The sequence below is a fragment of the Corvus hawaiiensis genome, unplaced genomic scaffold (assembly GCF_020740725.1).
Source record: "Corvus hawaiiensis isolate bCorHaw1 unplaced genomic scaffold, bCorHaw1.pri.cur scaffold_68_ctg1, whole genome shotgun sequence".
NCBI lineage: Eukaryota > Metazoa > Chordata > Aves > Passeriformes > Corvidae > Corvus > Corvus hawaiiensis.
The window spans coordinates 502004-522500 of NW_025963382.1; the positions used below are offsets into that span (position 1 = coordinate 502004).

At 49.4% G+C, this 20497-nt stretch overlaps 5 long non-coding RNA genes across 7 annotated transcripts; all 5 read left to right on the forward strand.

The window, feature by feature from the left end:
- Positions 1-2761: 2761 nt before the first annotated feature.
- LOC125321101 lies at positions 2762-6295 on the forward strand. Its single transcript, XR_007201449.1, has 2 exons — positions 2762-4330; positions 5487-6295. It is a non-coding gene; the product is annotated as an uncharacterized LOC125321101 (long non-coding RNA).
- Positions 6296-7357: 1062 nt separating this feature from the next.
- LOC125321097 lies at positions 7358-15969 on the forward strand. Its single transcript, XR_007201442.1, has 3 exons — positions 7358-7550; positions 15578-15741; positions 15886-15969. It is a non-coding gene; the product is annotated as an uncharacterized LOC125321097 (long non-coding RNA).
- A 146-nt stretch (positions 15970-16115) lies between these two features.
- On the forward strand, positions 16116-17488 carry LOC125321098. 3 transcript variants are annotated; one of them, XR_007201443.1, is made up of 6 exons: positions 16116-16171; positions 16266-16389; positions 16515-16594; positions 16672-16821; positions 17323-17385; positions 17463-17488. It is a non-coding gene; the product is annotated as an uncharacterized LOC125321098 (long non-coding RNA). The 3 variants fall into 3 exon arrangements; XR_007201445.1 differs by having other exon boundaries at positions 17323-17363; positions 17463-17484; XR_007201444.1 differs by lacking the exon at positions 17463-17488 and having other exon boundaries at positions 17323-17415.
- Positions 17489-18653: 1165 nt separating this feature from the next.
- LOC125321096 lies at positions 18654-18939 on the forward strand. Its single transcript, XR_007201441.1, has 3 exons — positions 18654-18687; positions 18766-18814; positions 18903-18939. It is a non-coding gene; the product is annotated as an uncharacterized LOC125321096 (long non-coding RNA).
- Positions 18940-19017: 78 nt separating this feature from the next.
- LOC125321099 lies at positions 19018-19856 on the forward strand. Its single transcript, XR_007201447.1, has 3 exons — positions 19018-19210; positions 19295-19418; positions 19529-19856. It is a non-coding gene; the product is annotated as an uncharacterized LOC125321099 (long non-coding RNA).
- Positions 19857-20497: the final 641 nt, after the last annotated feature.

The window sequence follows — 20497 nt, forward strand, 5'->3', positions numbered from 1 at the left end:
CAGAACCCGAGAGTGGCAACTGCTTTCCTCTTGTTCCTCCTGTGGCAGTGAACTGCTCTTCCCAAGGACGGCTGCAGGAATTCTCAGGCAGCAGAACGTATGGAATGCCAGGCACGCTACAGAATTCCAGTGGGAGCGGCAGGAACTTCTGTTCTTTACTGGCAGGGCTGTGCCATGAAGGGGAGCTCAGAGATATCGGTCAGCTCAGGGAATGAGCCTGGCTCATGGTGAGGAAATTCGCTGTGCAGTTACTTTGGGCCCTTTCTCCTCCTTCTCCTTCTCCTTCTCCTTCTCCTTCTCCTTCTCCTTCTCCTTCTCCTCCTTCTCCTTCTCCCTCTCTTCCCAACACCGGTTCCAGACCTCAGTATAATCCATGTTCCCACAGCCTGACCTTGCAGTTTTCCCAGCTTAGCAGCCCCAGCAACACTTGCAGCCTCTCTGTCTGGACTTTGTCTTGCTGAAATCTCCCTTTGTTGCTGCCTCACCTTTTATCCAGCAATAACGTGCAGTGGGTGGAAGCTTCTCAGAATTCCCTCCCAGTTCCACTGGAAACATTCCCGAGTGGAAGCAGCTGCACTGCCCATCAGCACTTCCCTGCTTTTAGGGGTGGTTGAGGCATGAAGGATGCAACAAATGGAGTTGGCTCCAAGGGGATGAAATGCTCCCCCTGAGGTTGCTCAGAGAGCTGGAGCTGAGGAATCCGGGTGGGAATCACTGCAGGAAAAAGGAAGGAAAAGAGAGCAGAGGAACAGGGATGCAATTCCAACCTCTCCAAGGACTGGCATGGGCACATTCACCATCACCATTTAATCTAGACACGATTTCTTCTTTGCCTCTGGCTGCCAGGAGCAGGATGAGCAGTTTAATGAGTTTAAATAGTGAATAGTTTAATTAGCTGGAAGAGACTGGATCAATAGCTGCTTAAACAAACAACTGGCTCCCTGTTTCCAAGCTTGGATGTAGTTTTGGAAGGTTCCTGGCAATTTGGCAGGGATTAGTGATGCTGAGAATGTGCTTTTTTGTGGGTTTGGGGCTTTTACTCCTGTTCACGTGGCTGCTTTTTCTTGTTGCGTGGAAAACAGGAGGGAAAGAGCAACCACAGGAGGAATTCCACTCTTGCTGCTTCAAGGGATGGATCAGGAAGGGAACAGGCTGCAGGGAATTTGGAGTGCAAACTGAGATCTCTCCGATATTTTCGGCTCAGTCAGTCCATCGGTGCTTGGTGGCTGTTTAGGCCACGTACAAGGTGAATGATGGTGCACATCGCAGAGCTGCTGGTGGCTCCTTCCCCTGCCCGGCTGTCAGTCACCCTGCAGGGTGCTGGAGCAGCGTGCCAGAGGCCACGGATCCTATGGATCCCATGGATCCCAGGGGCGTGAGCAGGAGCCTGAGCCTGCTGGCCACTCCTTGCTCTCTCTTATCCTGACTTTTCAGCTCTGCAGCGAATCCAGCTCGAGCTTTTCAACCCTTAGAAACCCAGGGAACTTTCATGTCTGCTCTCAGATCTGGGATTTAAATCCAGCCCTTATCAAAGCACCCCGTGACCAGGCAGGCCCTGAATCCCAGCAGGGATCTGATAAAGAGGGACCTGACATCCTAAAGAAACCCTTTGAAATCCTGCTGGGATTGATTTGTATCCATAATGGAGCCCAGAGCTCTCTGCCAGGGAGAGATGAAGCTGCTCCTTTGCTTTATCATCCTCAGGCCCTTCCCAGCTTCGAGGGAAATTCACTCCCTCTTCAAGCCCCAAAATCATGGAAAAGTTCCTTTGTATCCTTCTCTCTACAGCCCCTACGTGGATTAATCAACTTTTTATTTGATATGGTGTCATTCTCCTTTTTTTTCCCTTGGATAAAACTGCACGGTGAGCAATCAGAGCAGAAATATGAAATGCAGGAGTCTTGGATTCCACAGTGGGATTAACTTCCCTTTTCTGCTCTCTTTCAGGACAGGAAAAACCACTGAACTCGCCCCATCTTTGGGACCAAGAGCTTTGGTGTTGGAGTAGGCAAAGCCAGCTAGGGCCCCCCTTGTCCTGCCCATGGTGGGGGTCAGGGACAGGCTCCTCTTCTCCTCTGGGCTGGGATGAACTGCCTAGGGAATGCTCTTTCTGACAGGCCGGTCCTAGCCCCGGCTACTGGAAATGGGCAGAGGTGAAGAGGCAAGTGCCAGAGTTCCTTGGGGATGATGGAATTGTGGTGTTTGGCTGTGCCCAGAGGGGCAGGTTGGGCATTTCTGTGTGTCTGAGGACCGGTTTGGGTGCTGGGGAGCCCGGGGAGCCGAGCTCTCAGTGCATTCCCAGCTCTCCCAGGGGTGGCAGCTGGTGCAGGGCTGGGTGACAGCCTCTGGTCGGGCTCGGGGCAGGCCCTGGCCCCGGCATGGACACGCTGGGGTGGTTTGGGGCCGCTTGGGGAGCCGTGGGAGGCAAATGAGGGATGGTGCTGGGCGGAGCGATCGGCCTGCGCTCGTGTCAGCGCAGCCGTGCAGGGCACTGGGATCTGGGTAAAACACCGGCTCTCCTGGCGTTCAGGGATGCAAGGTCTGAGGGACTGGATTTACTTGGGCCTTTCCAGGACAGCAGGAACAAGAGGAGGTGTGGTGCCAGAGTTGCGTCCCATCCAGTTGCATTTCCCTCTTTCCCATTTCCATTTCCTCCTCAGTGCAGGTGTCCCCTGCAGCCCATGAGCACGGGGCCGGTGACAACTCCCTGTCTGTAGAGGGATTCCTTATGGAACAAGGGCATATGATACCCCTGGAAAGATTGGACAACCCAGGGTTGCTGAGGAAAAGCCCCTGAACAGGCCCCTGACTGCAGGCAGCCCTGAGAGTCCTTGGCAAGGTATACAGCTGCCTGGCTCCCCCCCTCATTAGAGGCCATCTAGAGGGCCTGGGCGTGAATCTTTGCAAAAGTAGATGTAAGTTGGCATAGTTGAACAATAAGGGGAGAATGATGCTTAATCGTATCTGTGTACATGTCATTTATGTGGCCAGCTCTCCGGACTCGGTCCCTAACACCTGTCCTCCTCCTGTCCCCCTGTGCCCCTTTTGTTGGACAAGTCTCAAATGGCAACGCACATTCCCAAAGACTATCTGCTTCCTTAAATCCATGGACCAGCTAGTGCTGTCACTCAACAGCTGAAATGAGCTTTCAGAGCCTAGAAACTAGCAGGAGTGACAAACAAATCGATTTGAATCTGGAAATAGGTGAGTTCCACCCACCCACTGCTGCTGATGCAGAGACTGGGGCTCAGGGCATCTGCGCAGCCCTTCCCTTTGGCACTGATCCTGCACTGGAATGTTGTGTTGTTGCCAAACCGGGCCTCAAACCAGGAGAAGGTAAGCCCTGACCATTTGCCCCTGACCCACCCACAGTGTGTTATCTGGAGCGTGTGCCTCAGCTGGTGTCACTTGAGTTTCACCAGAGTTGCAAGTTGGCTCCTGCTCTGGGCGATTCCGAGTGACCATCACATCAGTTCTGCACTAAGCACCGTTTAGCCAGACCCAGAGATTTGGCCACATAGTGACTTCTGAACAGAAAATCAAAATGCAGGAAAAGTGCCAGGACCACTGACGGGCCTGGGTACAGCACGGTCTTTGTGGGTCACTGTCACTCCAGGCCCTTACAGTCTCTCCTCATCTTTCTTGTAGGCTCCCTTCAGGTGCAGGAGCCATTGCTCACTGGTGTTTTTGACTATTCTCTGCCAAGGAAATGAGTTGAATTTCCTTGTCAAATCTAATAGGCTTTTATACTTGGGCTTCTCTGCTGTGGGATTCATACTTAGAGACTGGTGTTGGTGTCTGGACGCTTCCAGAAGGTGGATGTTATCCCTGGATGTATAAAGAAAACGCCTATCCATCATCTCTCAGGCAATGAGAGCGGTGCAGGTGTCTGGCATGGCAGCCTTTCCACCAGTTCACTGGTTGAGCTGGTGCCAAGGTGAGCCCACTCTCTAAATTTCCCTTGCATGCCTCAAGGCGTGCATCGTAAGATTCGTGCTTGTTGGAAGGACAGGATTGAGCCGGTCTCCTGAGCAGTGAGTGTCAGGCGACGTTCTCTTTGCTGCACGTTGGTGACTCCAGGGGGTTCTGGAGTAATACAGACATGCAGGCTCGAGAAGGCACAAAAGAGTGCTTTCCTTTCAAACACGGGAACTGGTGAAAAAGTGTGGTTTGTCTCTCACTGCCTGCATTCCCTTCAACCCAGCGAGGCCGTATGGAGCTGATGACTTCCTGCCTGTGTTGACATAGGCCCTAGCCCAGTGTGATGAACTGGAGACTGAAATCGAATACATGACAGAGTGGCTGGATCCATCCTTGGTGTATGGAGAAGGTAATGGATTTTTTTTATTTTTACTAGAACCCCCTGAAGGACTAGTGAGGGGATGTTCTTCCTCACAGCACAGTTGCTGTCCCTCTTGTTTGAGTAGAAATCCTGTTAAGGGGAGACCTAATGACAGTGATGTTAGTAGTGTAGCAGGACAATGTCCTAATCATTTCCACTGCTGGGTAGCTCGCAGAGCACAAGCCCCAGCAGCCTGAAAATGTGCTGCTGTGCATTGCTTTACGAGCAAATACATTGTTTCTAACCCGTTTTGACTCTGCAGGCAAGGACATCCATTGTGCAGGTGCCCAATGGCCTTAGCCTTTTGTGCCTGAAAAATTTCCTGAGAGTACTTATGGGGCAGCAGCACTCAGCTCACTGTGAGGCACATAATGAGACTTGGGTTAGGTGCTGTGTGAAAACTTCTGGGGGACTCTTTGTACCTTTGGGGAAGTGCTTCGAAAATATTGCTCCCTTTTAATGATCTTTGCTTCTTTCCAATATTTGCTTCTCACCAAGTATTTTTCTGAGCCCTAGGAATGTGTTTCTTGAGGCATTACTTGCATGAGGACTTAAGTCTGCTAGAAGCAAGGAAATCTGCCTCCTTGCTGTTTCCATGGTAGCATTTTTAACAAACAAGTTTTCTGCAAGGCTCTGGTAGGCCCCAGAATCTAAAAAGTTTATGAGAAAGTTTAAAGGTTCTTGCGGCCAAGCCTAGCTGCGTGTTTAGGTATATGTATGTGTTTCCTATTCCTGCTGCATCTTGGCTTTCTGAAGTTGCTGTATCCTCTTGCATGCCATTATGCCTGGGAGAATTCATGCCACGATTCCTCCAATCTGGCACTAGTGTGCTCCTTGCTTGGTGTACAGAGCATCCTTGAGCACATTGTTAGGAATCTTAGCATGGAAAATAATTGAGATGTGAAGCTGGAGATCAGTAACACGCTTGAAAAGCCAAAAGTTTTCCTGGACTGTTAAGTCACATTATTATGAATGCCGCAAAGGAAGTCTGTCCATAGGCTGGGCCTGTCTTTGGCACTAGCTCAGCTCTACCGTGCAGAAAAAATTGTGTAGTGCTTTGGGGTTGTGCATTTCAACTGTAATGTATTGTCCAATTTATCTAATGGGTCTCACATGAATTTTGTGTGTCAATCTCGTTGCAAAGCTAAAGGCTGAGAGGGGACACTGTCGGTAATACAGAAAATACTACCCTGTGTACAGAACGCATCTCTGAACGCCTCTGAACAGACTGTGCTGCCTCTTAGCTGGACACTCCCACCCAAATGGCTGACTTGGAAAAGATAAGACAGACAGTGGGTCTCCTGTTGCTGCGGACCGTTACCTCCCGTCGAGACTCTTTTACTTTGTGACCTGCAGCTTCTTTTGTACATTGCAACTCTGTTGTGGCTTTAGTTTGTTCTCTGTGTAATAAAGGTGGAGTATGCAGGACTGTATACACCATCTCCCGAATGAGTTGGACATTATGGGGAATGCCACAAAGGTGACAGACCAGTTGTTGTTTTAAAAACAAAGGCAACCCTTTGGGATGATTGCAGAGTACAAATCTCACACTCAGTTGTTGCTTTATTGCCACTAAGAGCGGTTGCTTTGATGTTGATGAACACCGGTAGATTGTCTTTTACTTTGTTTAAGCAGCCATGTTTATTTCATCCACCTCTGAAGCTTGGGAAGAAGACAAAACACTGTTAGATAATCATTTAAAATAAAGCTGGTGTTCCAAGAGTAGAGGAATAAACACGTGGGAGTAAAGGAGAGACAGGAGTCATTTAAGGAATCGGCTTTCCTCAGCATGAGTGGACCCAGCCGTAAGCACCGCTGTATCATATGGAGCACATGCAACCACTGAATGCGTCTCAGTGGCTGAGAATACACCCTCCAGCGTTTTGCAGGCCAATGAGCTGTTTTCCTTTTGTGTGTAAATATTTTGGCCATAGAATAAAGGGACTTTCTGTATATCCGTGTGTGTGTCTGGGTGCCTCTCTGGATGTATTTATACATCTCAAAGAAAACGGTCTGTACCTGTGACTGAGACCACTCTGAGACGTTCTTCCCTTGCTGTCCTTCACAGGAGGCTATTATTTGACAAGTGCTTATGGAGCACTTTCACTGTTCAAGAACTTCCAGGAAGAACAAACCGCCCTATAGCTCAGCTCAGAGGCCTGAGATACTCTCCGGCAGTGGCACAAATACCTCTGGTTGATGATTTTCAGATAGAGCTTAGGGCTGAAATAAAAACTGGGATGATTGTGTTGTTGTAAATTGCTATTTGAGAGGTATGATTTGTAGCAAATTCCCTTGGTGCTGCCAAACACCTCTGCAAACCTACACTACTGCTTACATGAAAGTTCCTTACCAAACTCCTTCACCACCTCCTGTAAGGAGCCTGAAGCAGCAGACTGATGGATTTCAATCCTAAATCAGGTTCTCTACATTCTTTCTCTGCCCCTTCTCTACAACCCTTTCCTTCAATTTGCTCTTGAAGCCTCCTAGTTTTGTTTAAAACACTGCATCTAAGCAATAATAGAGGTAACAATACATCAAGTCCAGAACTACTGGAATCAGTAGTTCTGATGTTGCAACCTTCTCACAGATAACACAAGCTTCCAAAGAACTCTCTTGGAACAGGGAAAGAAGAGAAAGTACATGGACTTTCAATGCAATACTCGAAAACCAGCAAGAGATTTAGTCTTGTATATCAAATGTCAAAAATCACATGCATAATTACAGAATTTTTTATAGTTAAAGAAGTATTTCAAAACCCAACCCTGACAGTTCACCTGCAACTTGCATCAAATATCTGTTATCCATAGGAAGGAAAGCCCGGTGCCCCAGTGTGTCAGGTGCAGAGGATGAGCTGTCCAGGGAATGAGCAGCAAATCCTTTCTGCACCTGCCCTCACACTGGGACTGGCAACAACCCCGGGTGTGAGCTGTGAGGATGATGAGGGGTCAGAGCAGCCCCAGGTGTGAGCTGTGACGGTGAGGAGAGGGCGGCTCCTGCCGGGGGCTGTTTTAGGAGGGGTTTCCTCAACTCACTTTTGCACGGCGATGCTGGAAGAGAGGCGCTTATGCCGGGCTCCTGGGGGGCGGGGGGTGTCTCTCACGGAAGGACGGTGAGAGCGTCTCCCAGGGTCTGGGGGAGCGCTTGGATGTGGAGCGTTGCTTAAATGAGGTGCCGAGGGATGAACCTTTGTGCCGGGGAGTAGCAGGTGAGCCACGGTGTGGATTTGCAAGGGGGATCTTTCTCCTTTCCCCTTTTTCCTTTTGATTTCATCTTGCCAACCCCTCGACACGCCCGCCCCCCCCTCCTCCCCCGCCAGTACCTCCAGAAAAAAAAAAAAAGGGGGTTGCGAGGACAAAAGGGGTGTAAATTGACGGAAGAAATTCCTCTTTCGTTATTGCCTGTGTTTAAACTGGGGGGATGCCCCTTCACTTGTGACTTTAAGGGTATTGATTGAAGGAAAACCTGCCTTTTCTATGGTGTTAGGGTTATCAGTTGATAGGGAGTTCCCACGTTCCACTTTAAATGGAAGGGGAGAGCACGGGTCTTGCCACTTTAGGGGTTTGAATTGCGGGTAACCCCCCCGCATTTTCATCATCCTGAGGTTTACGTTGAGGGGGAAGCCCTGTTGTCCCTGCTTTTTAAGGGTTTTAATTGAGGTAAAAATCGCCGTTTTCCCATTATTTGAAAGATTTAATTTGAGGAAAGCCCGTCTCTTTCTGATATTTCAGGGGATTGAGCTGAAGGGGAGAACCCATTTATTTGCCATTGTATTGGTTTAAATTGTGGTAAACACTGCCCGTTGCCTCAGTTCCAGGGGTTAAATTGAAGGAAACTCCAGCTCTTCCAGCATTTGAAGGGTTTAGATGGGGGCGTGCCGCTGCATTTGAGGGCGCTTTTGCCCGTGCCCCGGCCCCCAATGTCTTGCGCGGGAGCACTCCTGGCCCCTGGGGAGGCCCTTTCTGGCCCCTTCTAAGGAGGAATGGCAGTTTGGGGACTGGGCTGCTGACAGGGACCGACGGAGCCGCCGCGGTCCGAGCCGTGCGGAGCCCAGGCGAGCGCTGTCAGGGCGGGCAGGCGGGAGACGAGGCGCGGAGCCGAGCCGCTCCCTGTCGTCCCGCCCGCTGCGTGCGTTCCGTGCGCGGGGCTCGGGCGCCGCCGGGTCCCCCTCGGCCCGGTGCTGCTCGGCAGGCGCCGGGGGCGGGCGGGGCTCTCCCGGCGCGGGGCCGCCCCCGCCTGCCGGAGGAGCCGCTTCCGTGCCGGGAGCCGCGCTCCGCCCGGGTCCGGGAGCGCGGGGTCGCCCCCGGTCGCCGAGTGCCGCCGGTGCCGTGGGTCGCGTGGCTTTTCCGGTCCCCTCGCACCGTGGAACGGCGCCAGCCCGGCCCGAGTCCCGGCAAGGGACGCTGGGGGACGCTTGTGGCTTGTCCGCTTCAGAGCTTGCTTGCAAAAGTCACTGAAAGGAAGATTGGAAAAAACCCAACCCCGACTTCCCAGGCTTTTTGCCTGGGGACTTTTTTTGGTGTTGCTCTTTAACTGAGCCACGCCTTTAAATACCAACGTGGGTGCCTGCTGGAAGCGGTGTTCCATGTATATTGTACTCTCTCATGAGACCTTCGTGGTGTCATATTTCCATTGCTGTGTTAATCCAGCGGCAGGGGTGGAGATAACTGGAGGTCCAAGCTGACAGTGTGCCGTGCATCTGTTGTTCACTGATCTATTTGTGGTGTGAAAAACGAGGTTCACTCTCCTGTGAGAATTTAAAGGGTTTAATATAAAGACAATAAGAGACACATAAAATAAAGCAAAGGGGTAATGGCTGGATGCCTTGGCGCTCTGCCAAGAGCACACCTGATGCTCGAGGTGAGTCCTTTTTATACTATTTTTACTGTCTGTTCTCGATTAATATTCAAACTTTTCCCGGAGCTGTTCTGCATGGCCACTCCTTGGTTCCGCCTTTTTAAAGCATGCGTACTCTTCTGCCTTGCGGTTTTATTTCTTTTGATTCTTGGGGTTGGGCTCACTAGGTAAGAGTCGATGGTAGGGTGGATCTCTTAATTCTCTAGACAGTCAGGGCTGATTGCAGCTTTGGGCCTCTTCGTCTCTCCGGGCAGAGCGGTGATAGCAGCTCTCGGACTCTCCTGGCCGCCCGTTCTTCGGGCGGAGTAGCCTTTGGGCCCTTTTGTTCCCTGGACAAAGTGTTGATTAGCAGCTTCTCGGGCCTCATCCTCTGTTCGCTTGGAGGTTATCTTACTTGGTCACACTTGCTAACATTCTTGCTAAAAAGAGAGAAAACCACATCCACACAGCAAAAAGCATTTCTAACATTATATAATACCTACTTTTATACTTGCGAGAAGCCAGTATTATAGTATGTTTATAACGGTGGTGTTCATTTCATCTGGATGCAGAGTTGGGCTTTTTGGGCAGATGGTCCCCCTCAAACCACAAGGCTTATTTAAACCTTGTACACTATTTTTTGAAGATGCAGGGTGGGTGAGGACTTTTTCTTGTTGCTGTACTAGGGAATGGAATGCAGGAGGTTCCTACAATATTGGCATTGAGGTTGGAATGTTCAAGGATATCAGTGTGACGATTCTCAAGGATGAATCTTGCTCCCGGCAGTCTGTAGCGTGGTAGAGCAGGGCACGACGAAGCAGGGTGTGAGGCACAGGCAGGGTAGGAACAGTGAGGTGCTTCATGCTGGCAGCTCGGTTTGGTGTTGCTGATGTTTTCAGAGTAGAAGCAGATTGATTTGGTTCCGGTGCACTGGAACAGGATCCAAACCTTAGAAAGTATTTCTTTGTCCTCAGGCTGAAAAATATTGCTGTGCAGCACTTGTTCCCTTGCACCTTCAGTTCATTGTGGAAAGCATTTATTTTAGTGAGCAAATGTTGTTGTGGCTGGTGCAGTGAAAAGCAGAAGAGTTCTTGGTAAGATCAACTTGGAGAGCTCAAGTGCCAGCCAAAACCTTGCTGTGTTCTGCTGTGATGCCACTGAGGGAGGAAAAGAGTGAGTGTGGAAAGCCCTGAGTGGAGTGGTGGGAAATGGGAGGAGAGGAAGAGTCAGGCTGATATGCAGAAAAGATTCCACTGCTGGAATAAATAGTAAAGTAGGTATGTTTATTCCAGCACTGGAACACATGGGGGAATAGTTCCTCCAAAGTCATGCATGCCGACAGCTGCATTCAGCTTGGTATATATCGGGTTACAAGTTCCATATTCATTAAGTTTCCCAATATGCCTATACCTATTCATTGCCTAGCCTCGCTTTGTATTACAATGAGCCCAAAAGTCACTTATGTCTGCGCTGCACTTGTGCAGTGTTGTCTGGTGGTTGTGGGCAGGGGTCTCCGGAATGAAATAAGAGTCTTCCTCAGATGAAGTAAAGGGTCTTCCTCATCCTGAACTTTTCACCTTGCTTCCATGTGCATGCTCTTTATGTCCCTGGCCCAAGTCTAAACTTCAAGACTGGTTTGAGTTAGGTTAAAAACAGGATCTTTGGTCAAGATTCCTTCCCTTTATCAATAGTCCACTATCTTCTCGTCTTGCTTTGGTAGGCACGATAAGTGTTGAGCAAGCTGTATGCATTGCTTTTAACAAAAAACTTCTTAGTAAATCATTTAACCTCTGCTTCCCCATCCCCCCTGATTAAGGGCTAAATATGGATTTAAACTGGGCCAGGTGTTAGTGTAGGAAGAGACATTTAACTGCAATTTATTTGTTTCAGGAGGTGTCTCATCATATAGTCTGCTATTTAACAGTTTCCATGCCAGGTTAATTGTAGTGGAAGACAGCAAATGAAGCCAAGAGACTCAGTTAGGATGTCCCAGGTCCCTGCCAAGCACAGATTACAAAAAACCAAACCCTGGGATTACAAAAATACTAAAAGCTCATCTTAAAAAATACTAAAAAAACAGTCTACCAAAAACTAGGTTCCAAAATACTAGAATAACATTGTTTCAAAATAAGAGAAACCCAAATTTCAAAATACCAGAAAACCAGGTTTCAAAATCTCAGTTTTAAAATACCAGATGACCAAGTTCCAAAATACCAAAGTTACCCTGTTTCAAAATTGCAAACTACCAGGTTCCAAAATACCTTTTTTTTTCCCATTTCATAATAGCAGAGTCTCAAGTTCCAAAATATCAAAATGACTCTGTTTCAAGATATCAATTTGCAAAATACCAATTTTCAGATGTCTTATACAGGCAGGATTCCCAAACCCACAAGAATGCAACATTGTCAAAATGGGATCTGTGCTACCAAAATGGATATTTTATCCTCTGAAAAGCTTTCTTACAGTGACCATCAACACAGGTATTTATTTTAATTGTACAGCCAGATGCAATAAGACTTTTACTTCAAAAGCAAACACATAGTAGTTTTCTGCTTAGATTGTGTCCACGAGGACCGGCATTTGGGCCGGAGAGCTGCAGTTGGGATCAAAGGATGGAGTCAATCTGCTCCTTGCAGATGCACAAGGAAAGATCGAGTAGCAGGCAGAGGGAGTATTTATAAACAATATCAATATTTCACTGAAATTCAGGGTGGACTGGTGATGGGCGTGCCTGCCAGGATCAGCCATAAACAACCCGGCCAAACCCCCAACCCCTCAAGGGGTGCGTCAAACACTTCAACGGAAACGCAAGTCAGTAATGATTATGGAAGAGAAATTACTGGTAATTGCTTGTGATCTGTGGGGAATTTCCTTGGTAGTTACAAGTCTAGGACATACGGAATTTTGAAGGCAGGATCCCAGTTTTGGCCACGGGCACCCGGACGAGAAGGCCGGTCCTTTTCCACGGAAAGGAAAGCCCCGAAACACCCCGGTGTTTCGGGGGTGGACGATGGCCCGCGCAGGGGAGGGAACAACCGGCAGGACCATTCTCTGCCTCATCCCTGCACTCCAAGATCCAGCAGCCCCAGGTGCGACCAGTGAGAATGAGGAGGGGGCGGCTCTTGCCACAGGCTGCTTTCAGAGGATTCCCTGGGCACACCTATGCAGGGAGCTGCTGGTCGAGAGGGGCCAACGGAGGCATCTCGAGAGCCCCTCCGGGAACAATGGTCACAGCATCCGGCAGGAGCTGGGAAGTTGGCCGGATGCACCTGGGTACAGAACATCGCTTCAAGAAAATGCCCAGGGAAAAACCTTTGTGCCAAGGGGCGGCACCTGAGCAGGCAGGGGAGCCTGTGAGGTCCCTTTCATCTCATCAGCCCCTCTTCAGAGCCCCCAGTCCCTCCCCAGTGCCCCCAGAAAAGAGAGAGTTATTAGGAGAAAAGGAGCTTAAATTGAGATAATCAGCTTCCTTTTTCCATAATTGTCTGTGTTAAAATTGGGGGGGTATCTGCTTCCCCTGTCATTTTAATGGTCTCATTTGAGGGAAACCCTGCATTTTCCATGCCATCAGGAGTATAAATTGACAGGGAATCCTCACTGTCCATTATTTTCCAGTTTAAATGGAAGGGGAAAACCTCAACAATGCTCTTTTATGCATTTGAATTAAGGGTAGCTTCCCCCTTTTCATTGTCCTAAGGTTTAAATTGAGGGGGAAGCCCAGTTGTCCCTCCTTTTTAAAGGTTTGAATTGAGGAAAAATCCCCCTTTTTCCATCACTGGAGAGATTTAAAGTGAGGAAACCCCTCTTTTCCCAATAGTTTAGGGGATTAAATTGAAGGGGAGAAGCCATTTATTTGCCACTGTATCAGTTTAAGTGGAGGTAACTGGTGCCCATTCCCGCATTGTAAGGAGCTCAATTGAAGGAAGCTCTCCCTTTTTGAGCATTTTAAGGATTTAAATCTGTGTTTCAGGGTGCTCCTACCCGAGCCCCGGTACTGAATGTCATATGGGAGCGAGTCTGGCACAGATGTAACCCTAATGCCACCTGGGAGTGTATTAATTTTTCTTATTTTTATTTTTAATGTATATAGCCCTAATTAGAGATCTCAATGAGAGTTACATCATTCATACAATTACTATTCCTCTCTACCTTAGTCACATGTGGAATACTACTTATTAATCACTAAGGAATATTTATCCAAGTTAGGAACAAATTATCCAAGTTATCTAGCTGTGCTGCCAAAACACAATGTTTTATTTCTTACCGGTTTTCTGCCCTTTTGCTTGATGTTGTTGAAGCAAAAAAGAAAGTGTCATCATTTCCCTGAAGAGTTTTCTTCTCTATTGAGCCTTTTACTCATCTCGAATTTAAGTCAGAGGAGCCAAATGACCACTGCTCCTCCAAGAGCTTTTATACCTTGCGGTATTTGCCTCCTCCCTTTTCCTGGGCATTGTGGGATCGAGAGGCGGGCCCGGCCAGAGCTATATCAACCCCAGCCTTTGGCAAAGGGCTTCATTCCCTCCCTGGGAGTGACTGTGACAAGAGCTTTCCTCTTATTTCAATGAAAGGGATCTTTCAGCTTAGCTTGTTTTCAGTAGGTGCTTTTGGTATCTAAAGCATCAGAGGCCTTAAAGGCACTGTGAAGAAGATAGCATTGAACACAGAGAGTATATAAGTTCACAATTTTTGGTTGTGCATTCAGGGGTGATAAGGTGCTTTTGCGATTTCTGTTTTTGTTCTTGTATTTTTTTTTAGGAGTTGTGTAACTTCCCGCAATTCCAGATTGCGTTGAGTGCGATACTTCAGTTTTTTTCAGCAAATGCATTGTGTCCCAAAAGGGATTTGCCCCATGTCAAAGATGATGACTGAGATCGAGGCTTCTAATAGTCAAGGATTGTGACTGGGAGAGGGAGGGGGTGTGCAGGGTATTGGACTAGGGGTTATTGTGGGGAGGTTTTGAAGGCAGCACAGTAGGAAACAGTGTCCATTTGGGGCCCCCTAAAGCTTTTCTACACGTGCAGCAGATGCATTTACGTGCGTCTTACGGCCCACAAACGCATCCACTGCACTCACAGAAATGCCTCGTAACTTTGTCTCTCGCTAATGCAGGTGCCCATCATAATAACAGCCACAGCCTTGACATGGGCTAAAGCCAGAGACTTGAGGACCTAGGCGCACTTAGGAGCGAGCGAGCAGCTGACTTGTTGGGATTTGGCCCATGTGCTCCTAAACTCGTCTATTGATTTTGGCTCTTTTTTTATCCAAGAGGCTACCCGGCAATTGCGGGGCCTTCCAAGATGGCTGAGGCAGATTTATTTCGCGTCCAATGCGGATGCACATCGCGGATCATTTGAAAGATAAGTTGGGTGCCACAACCTGGGGATGGGATGCCAGCAGAGCAGCGGGTTAGAAATTCCTGGGAGAGATTTAAAAATTAGCAGAGGGGAAAGGGGATGCCCTTTAAGGGGCTTCTTTGGACAGCTAAAGAGAGCAGCTCTACTTTTGATTGCAACCGTAGGACATGCAGAGCAGTTCCCCTCAGTCTTGTGCTGTCTAGCATGCTTTTGGGATCCCTTGGATCAGATATCTTTGCCTTTTCCCTTTGAGGGCCTTATTACAAGCATTGGCTGCCATCTCTAGGTTCTTGAATATTTGTACTTTATCGGCATGATGCCAATATAATTTGTTCTTTTACCGGCGGGCTCAGCCACATCTTGGAATCCCATCTTGGAATCGCATCTCAGAAGCGTCGAGTCGGATGCCTTTTGAGGCCTTGTTCCTGGCTCTATTGCCATCCATCCTTTGCAGCCGTGAGCTGTCATGTCCTGGGGCTTCTAAGACTGTAAGGATATGGGGAACATTCTGAATGTAGCATTGTCTCGCAGCCATCTTGATCATCGTGACCAACAGTCCTTCTCACAGGTCATTGTTACAGTTTTTTTCTTCTGCTCCGTAGAGCCTCCACCATCGCCATACCATCAGTCATCTCTTTGGCGTTGTCTCGGTCCTTGCCATTATTCTTCTTCCTGAGAGCTTTTTTTATCATCCTAGTGTCACACTGTTTGTAGTATAATGTGTAGTTTGTGTTTAGCCTGAAACTGCTCTGCCCTGTGGAGTAGACTGGGGGGGTAGGTGGAGTAGAAAGAAGACTTTACGGGGAACTTTTTGCTTTGTTTAGCCACCTGAGCCACACCTCGGATGGAGCAACCGCAGCCAGTTCATGCAAGGTTCGGTGGAGGCATGGGAGAAGTACTGCAGTGTCTCGCAGTTTTCTAGTCATTTGTTTTAATGCATGCTGTTTGCGGCTCCTAGATGGTTTGCTTTGAGAAATGAGAACTTGGGGAAGGCGAAGCTTTCCCTGTGTGCCTGAGTGACTTTGACAAATAATTTTTTTTGCAGAGGGATAGGATGTAAACCAGACACAAATGGAGGAGGCCAGAGGAGCACAGCAATGAGGTGGGTTGGCACCTGAAGCCCAAGCTCCAGCCTGACTTTCTTCAATGCTTACCCCGTTGTTTGGCTCTTTGTTTCATTAGAAGATGCGAAGCGCTTGGTACGGCCAGGTACTGGTACCGGGGGCACCATGAGCCAGATGAGTATTGGTGACTGAGATGAGTATTGATTCCAGCACAGAGCTGGATGTTACCGGAGTTTTAATGTGTTAGTAATAAAACTATAAACATCCTTTGTTTTTTTGTGTTTTACAGGTGGTCTGAAGCATTCCAGCCGCTGGTCCAATATGACAGAGGCCCTTGCGGAAAGAGGTCACGGTCAAGCGGTTTCAGATGGAAACTAATCCGGCAATGCCATGCTTTCAGACCCTATGTCGGTACATGCCTTTCCGTTTTGTTTTGCCCTGTCTCCCCCGGGAAGGTCCATTGTCATTCAGCTTTTCAGGGGAGGTGTAAACAGTGGCTATGTCACCAGATTGTTCTTTGTCTTAATTTTTAGGAAGTAAAGCCAGGTATCACCAATCAATGTCAAATGAGTGAGGTGAGCAGTGACCGGTGGACAGAACCAGTTGTTATTGCATGGTTGCCACGTTCTGGTGCAGCTCTAAGCATCCGTTGTTGTTTGTATGTTTAAGGTGGTCCACTTTTTTATGCTGAATCGCCTTGCCACCGGCTGATGGACCCGGCTCGCCGCCATCGTGAGCCTGTTGGAAGTATCACGGGACTCTGTGACGGAGCCTTGACCTTTTCCATTTGAAGGTGCCCTCCACGTTGAATTTGGCAATGGCTGAGGATTTGTGGCAAGTTGGGGGAGGGGGGGAGGAGGGGTGAGGGTCCCCTCAAGTTTCAGCCATGCCACGTGGCCTTGTCTCCTCTTATCTCAGGTATGCCCTGTGACGGCGGCGTCAGACTGGGAGTGCGGCCGGAGCATGTGGCCCGAGGGCCCTGGCCATTTTAGGAGATGGTGAGTACAAGAATTGTTGGGTTTTGGCCAGTGTGCCACTAAGTTCACGGCTTGACGTTTGGTTTTCTTTCTTGTAGCCAACTAAGAGACAACAGCCCGGTGACGGCAGGAACTTCCCAGATGGCGAGGCGGCCTTCTTTCACACCTGACCTGGATTCGCATTCCCGGACCTCCGAGAGATAAGTGGAGGGCTACGCCTCACAGAGGGGATGAGAGCGATGTGCCGGGTCAGGACTCGTTGGAAGGATTTTTGAATTAGCTCTGGAGACGGGGATGTCCAAGAAATGGCCCCTTTAGGCCACACGATGGGAAAGTCTCACTTTTGATCACAATGCTGAGGCACGTAGGACAGAACAGTCCCGGTGCGTGTCGTGTCACTCGTCTATCGTGTGTTCTGCGTCTTTTGGGCTTCTCGCATCGTGTGTCTTTTTCCTTAGCCCTTAGAGGTGACTGGTGGCCTTTCTTCTCACTGGGAGTTTTCTCTCCGTGTTGCACCCCCTTGTTGGTCACGTCCCGTGTCACAGGGGCCAGCGTGGGTTTGGCCCGGAGCTGCTCTGCCCTGCTGCATAGTCTGGCATTATAGGTGCGATAGGGCAAAGCCCGGGGACTTGAAATTTGTTGTGTAGGCTGTAGTTGCCATCTAGATGGTATTCCTAGATTGACACGAGGTGCCTGTAGCCTTTAAGTTCTCATGCAGCGCTTTGACTTTTGTCATCACTGTCTTTCAGACGCAGATCGATTCTATCTGTGGTGGAGCGCTCCATACTAGGTGAGGGGGTTCGCACAGGAAGGTGAGTTGCCGTTTGTGTTTGCAGGGCAAGTGTAACGCGGTGGCTCTGTTCCACTGTTGTTCTGTCCTTATTTTTAGGAGGTAAAGCCGGATCTCAGCAGTCCACGTCAAGTGAGCGAGGTAAGCAGTGGCCGCTGAAAAGAAAAAGTTGTTCTTGCTTGGGTGCCAAGTTCTGGTGCAGCCCTTAGCATCCATTGTCATTTGTGCGTTTTAGGCGGTCCACTTGCATTACGCCGAACCCCCTCGCAGAACGGCCGACGGACCCGGCTCGCCGCCCTCGTGACCCCTCCGCAAGTATCGCAAAGCTCTGCGATGAAGCCTTGACCTTTTCCACGTGACGGTGCCGTCCGGGTAGCCTTCGGCAACGGCCGAGGAGTTGCGGCGAGTCGGGGAGGGAGGGAGGAGCGAGGGTCCACTCGGGTTTCAGCAATGCCACATGGCCTGTCTCCTCGTAGCTCAGGTATAGCCTGCCACGGTGGCGTCAGCCTCGGAGCGCGGCCGAAGCATGCGGCCCGAGGACCCCGGCCATCTTAGGAGATGGTGAGTACAAGAATTGTAGTGGCCCACGTCCCGCTAAGTTCAGGCCTTGACGTTTGGTTTTTTTTTTATCGTAGCCGACTAAGAGACAACAGCCCGATGACGGCAGGAGCTTCCCAGACGGTGAGCGGCCTTCTTTTGCACCTGAGGAGGATTCGCATCCCTGGATGTCCGAGAGATAAGTTGAGGGGATGCAAGCGGGGTGTCGGGTCAGGGCTCGCCGGGAGGGACTATTGAGTCAGTTTCAGAGATGGGGATGTCTAAGAAGGGGCCCCTTTAGGGCCCCTAAAGGGCAAGTCTCCCTTTCGATCACAGCGCTGAGGCGTGCCAGGCAGAGCAGTCCCAGTGCACGTTGTGCAGCTTGTCTATTGTGTGTTCTGTCTCTACTGGGTGTCTCGTGTCTTCTGCTTTAGCCCTTCGATGTGCCTGCGGTCATTCTTCTCACCGAGAGTTTTCTCTCCTCGTTGCTTCCCTGCATTTGTCATCTGCTGTATCACGGGTGCCTGTGTGGGTTTTCTCTGGAGCTGCTCTGCCCTGCTGCACCGTCTGGCATATAGGTGTAATAGGACAAGGCTCGGGGACTTGAAATTTGTAGTGTAGAGTGTAGTTTGGCCTCTAGGTGGCATTCCTAGATTGACACAGGATGGCTGGAGCTGTTAAGTTCTCATGCAACCCTTTGACTTTTGTCATCACTATCTTTCAGAGGCAGACAGATTAAATCCGTGGCAGAGCGCCCCACACCGGGTGAGGGGGTTCCCGCAGGAAGGTCAGTCACCGTTTGTGTTTGTAGGGCAAGGGTAAATGGTGGCTACGTCACAGCATTGTTCTTTGTCTTTATTTTTAGGTAGTAAAGCCGGATATTGATGTTTAAGGTTGATGGAGTGACGTAAAAGGTGACTGGTGGACAGAAGGAGTTGGTATTGCTCCAATATCAATGTCTGGTTCAGCTCTAAGCATCCATTGTTGTTTGTTCCTTTTCAGCGGTCCACTCACAAGATGTCCCGGCCCAGAATGCCAGTGGCCAGGTGGGTGCAAGCTTAAGGTATCGGTGTGGCATACTTCAGTCGGAGTGGGGAGGTTGTGATTTCAGTCTCTCTGCATGTTTTTTTGCTTTGTTTCTTTGCAGGTGCTGCCGCCGCCCTAGGCGTGCCAAGGAACAGAGGCGAGCAGGCAAGTTGGCATTAAGGTGGGGCGACTAATAGGCGGGCGGTATGCGGCGGCGTGCCAAGCTTGTACCTTTTCACTTTGCAGGTCTTCTCCAGGCCACCTCCAGAGTCGGATGATTTGAGGTGCTCTGGGGCAGCAGTGTAGAGGTGCCCTGGGGATTAATCTTCTGGAGGGCGATAGTCACGTTTTCTGTTTTGTTGTCTTAGGTACCATGAGCCGGTGTGGAGCCAAGTTTGGAAACAGTGTAAGAGACAGTCCAAAGATCCCTCATCTGCCTCAGGATCATTGCCGAGGACAGAGACTGAGCACAGGAGTCCTGGCCTGGCTGAGGTGGGATGTCTGCCAAGTGTTGCCTGTGGGTGTGCCCACTGGGAACTGGTACGCATTCCTGAGGAAAATTAGTGCAGGTTGCAATGGACTGTGCCGTTCATGCTTCCCAGGTGTGAAGGACTGCGCTGAAGGGGAAAGGAATGACCTGTCCTGTACACCTGTCTTGTACGTCTGTCCTGTACCCATTTCCCAAAGCAACGGACCCCATAACAACAGCTGTAGGTTTCCCAACCTCTTGGCCAGTTGCCCCTCACTTCTGAAAAGGACATAAAGGGACTTTCTGAAATAACCGCGTCTGAGATCTCCCCACGGAAAGAAGACGAATCTATTGGCGGAAGACCATGTGGACTTCGTCTCATCTGTTGGTAGCTATTGCCCCCCTCTTTTTCTTCCTCTCTGTGTTTCCTTCTCTCTCTCTCTCTTTCTCTCTTCTATTGCGTTACTGTGTTGTGGGCACTTAATAAAGGTGCACTGTTCTGATTAAAACTGCAATCTCTCGTGTCCTTTTACGCCCTGAGATCGATAAACAAACCATCACGACCCCCGCTTATATTAGCGGATTGTGACATTAAACTGGCATCACGGACAGGATTTGACAGACACAAGGGGTTGCAAGGTTGTGTGTAGTCTGTAATAGGGGAAGGAAGTTTTGCCCCAGCCGCACCTAGCCCGACACCCCGAAAAGGGTGAGCGGTGTCTAGAAAGCAAGGGGGGTGACTCGAATTTCCCGCAAACTGCACATGCCTGGGTGAAAAGCACCCCATCCTCAGTTGAAGGCTCTGTCTTCAGATTTTTCGCAAAAGATCTCTTAGTGTAAAAGGGGGAACTGTTTTAGTGTGTGTGTGTGTGTGAATTTAGACTGCTTGGTGTAGCAAAGAGACAACCATAAGTAACTTAAGGAGTACCTCCCAAGCAGATTTGGTCTCTTCACCCACCCAGGGAAGCGAAGGGAGACACAGTGAAGCTGTGTGTGTCGCAGTGTGTAATTAACTTTTACCTCCCTGTAGCGGTTTTTATCCCTTCATAAAATGACTGAAAACCCCAGTGCAAAAGTTAAAGCTGCGTTTTATGCTCTGCTA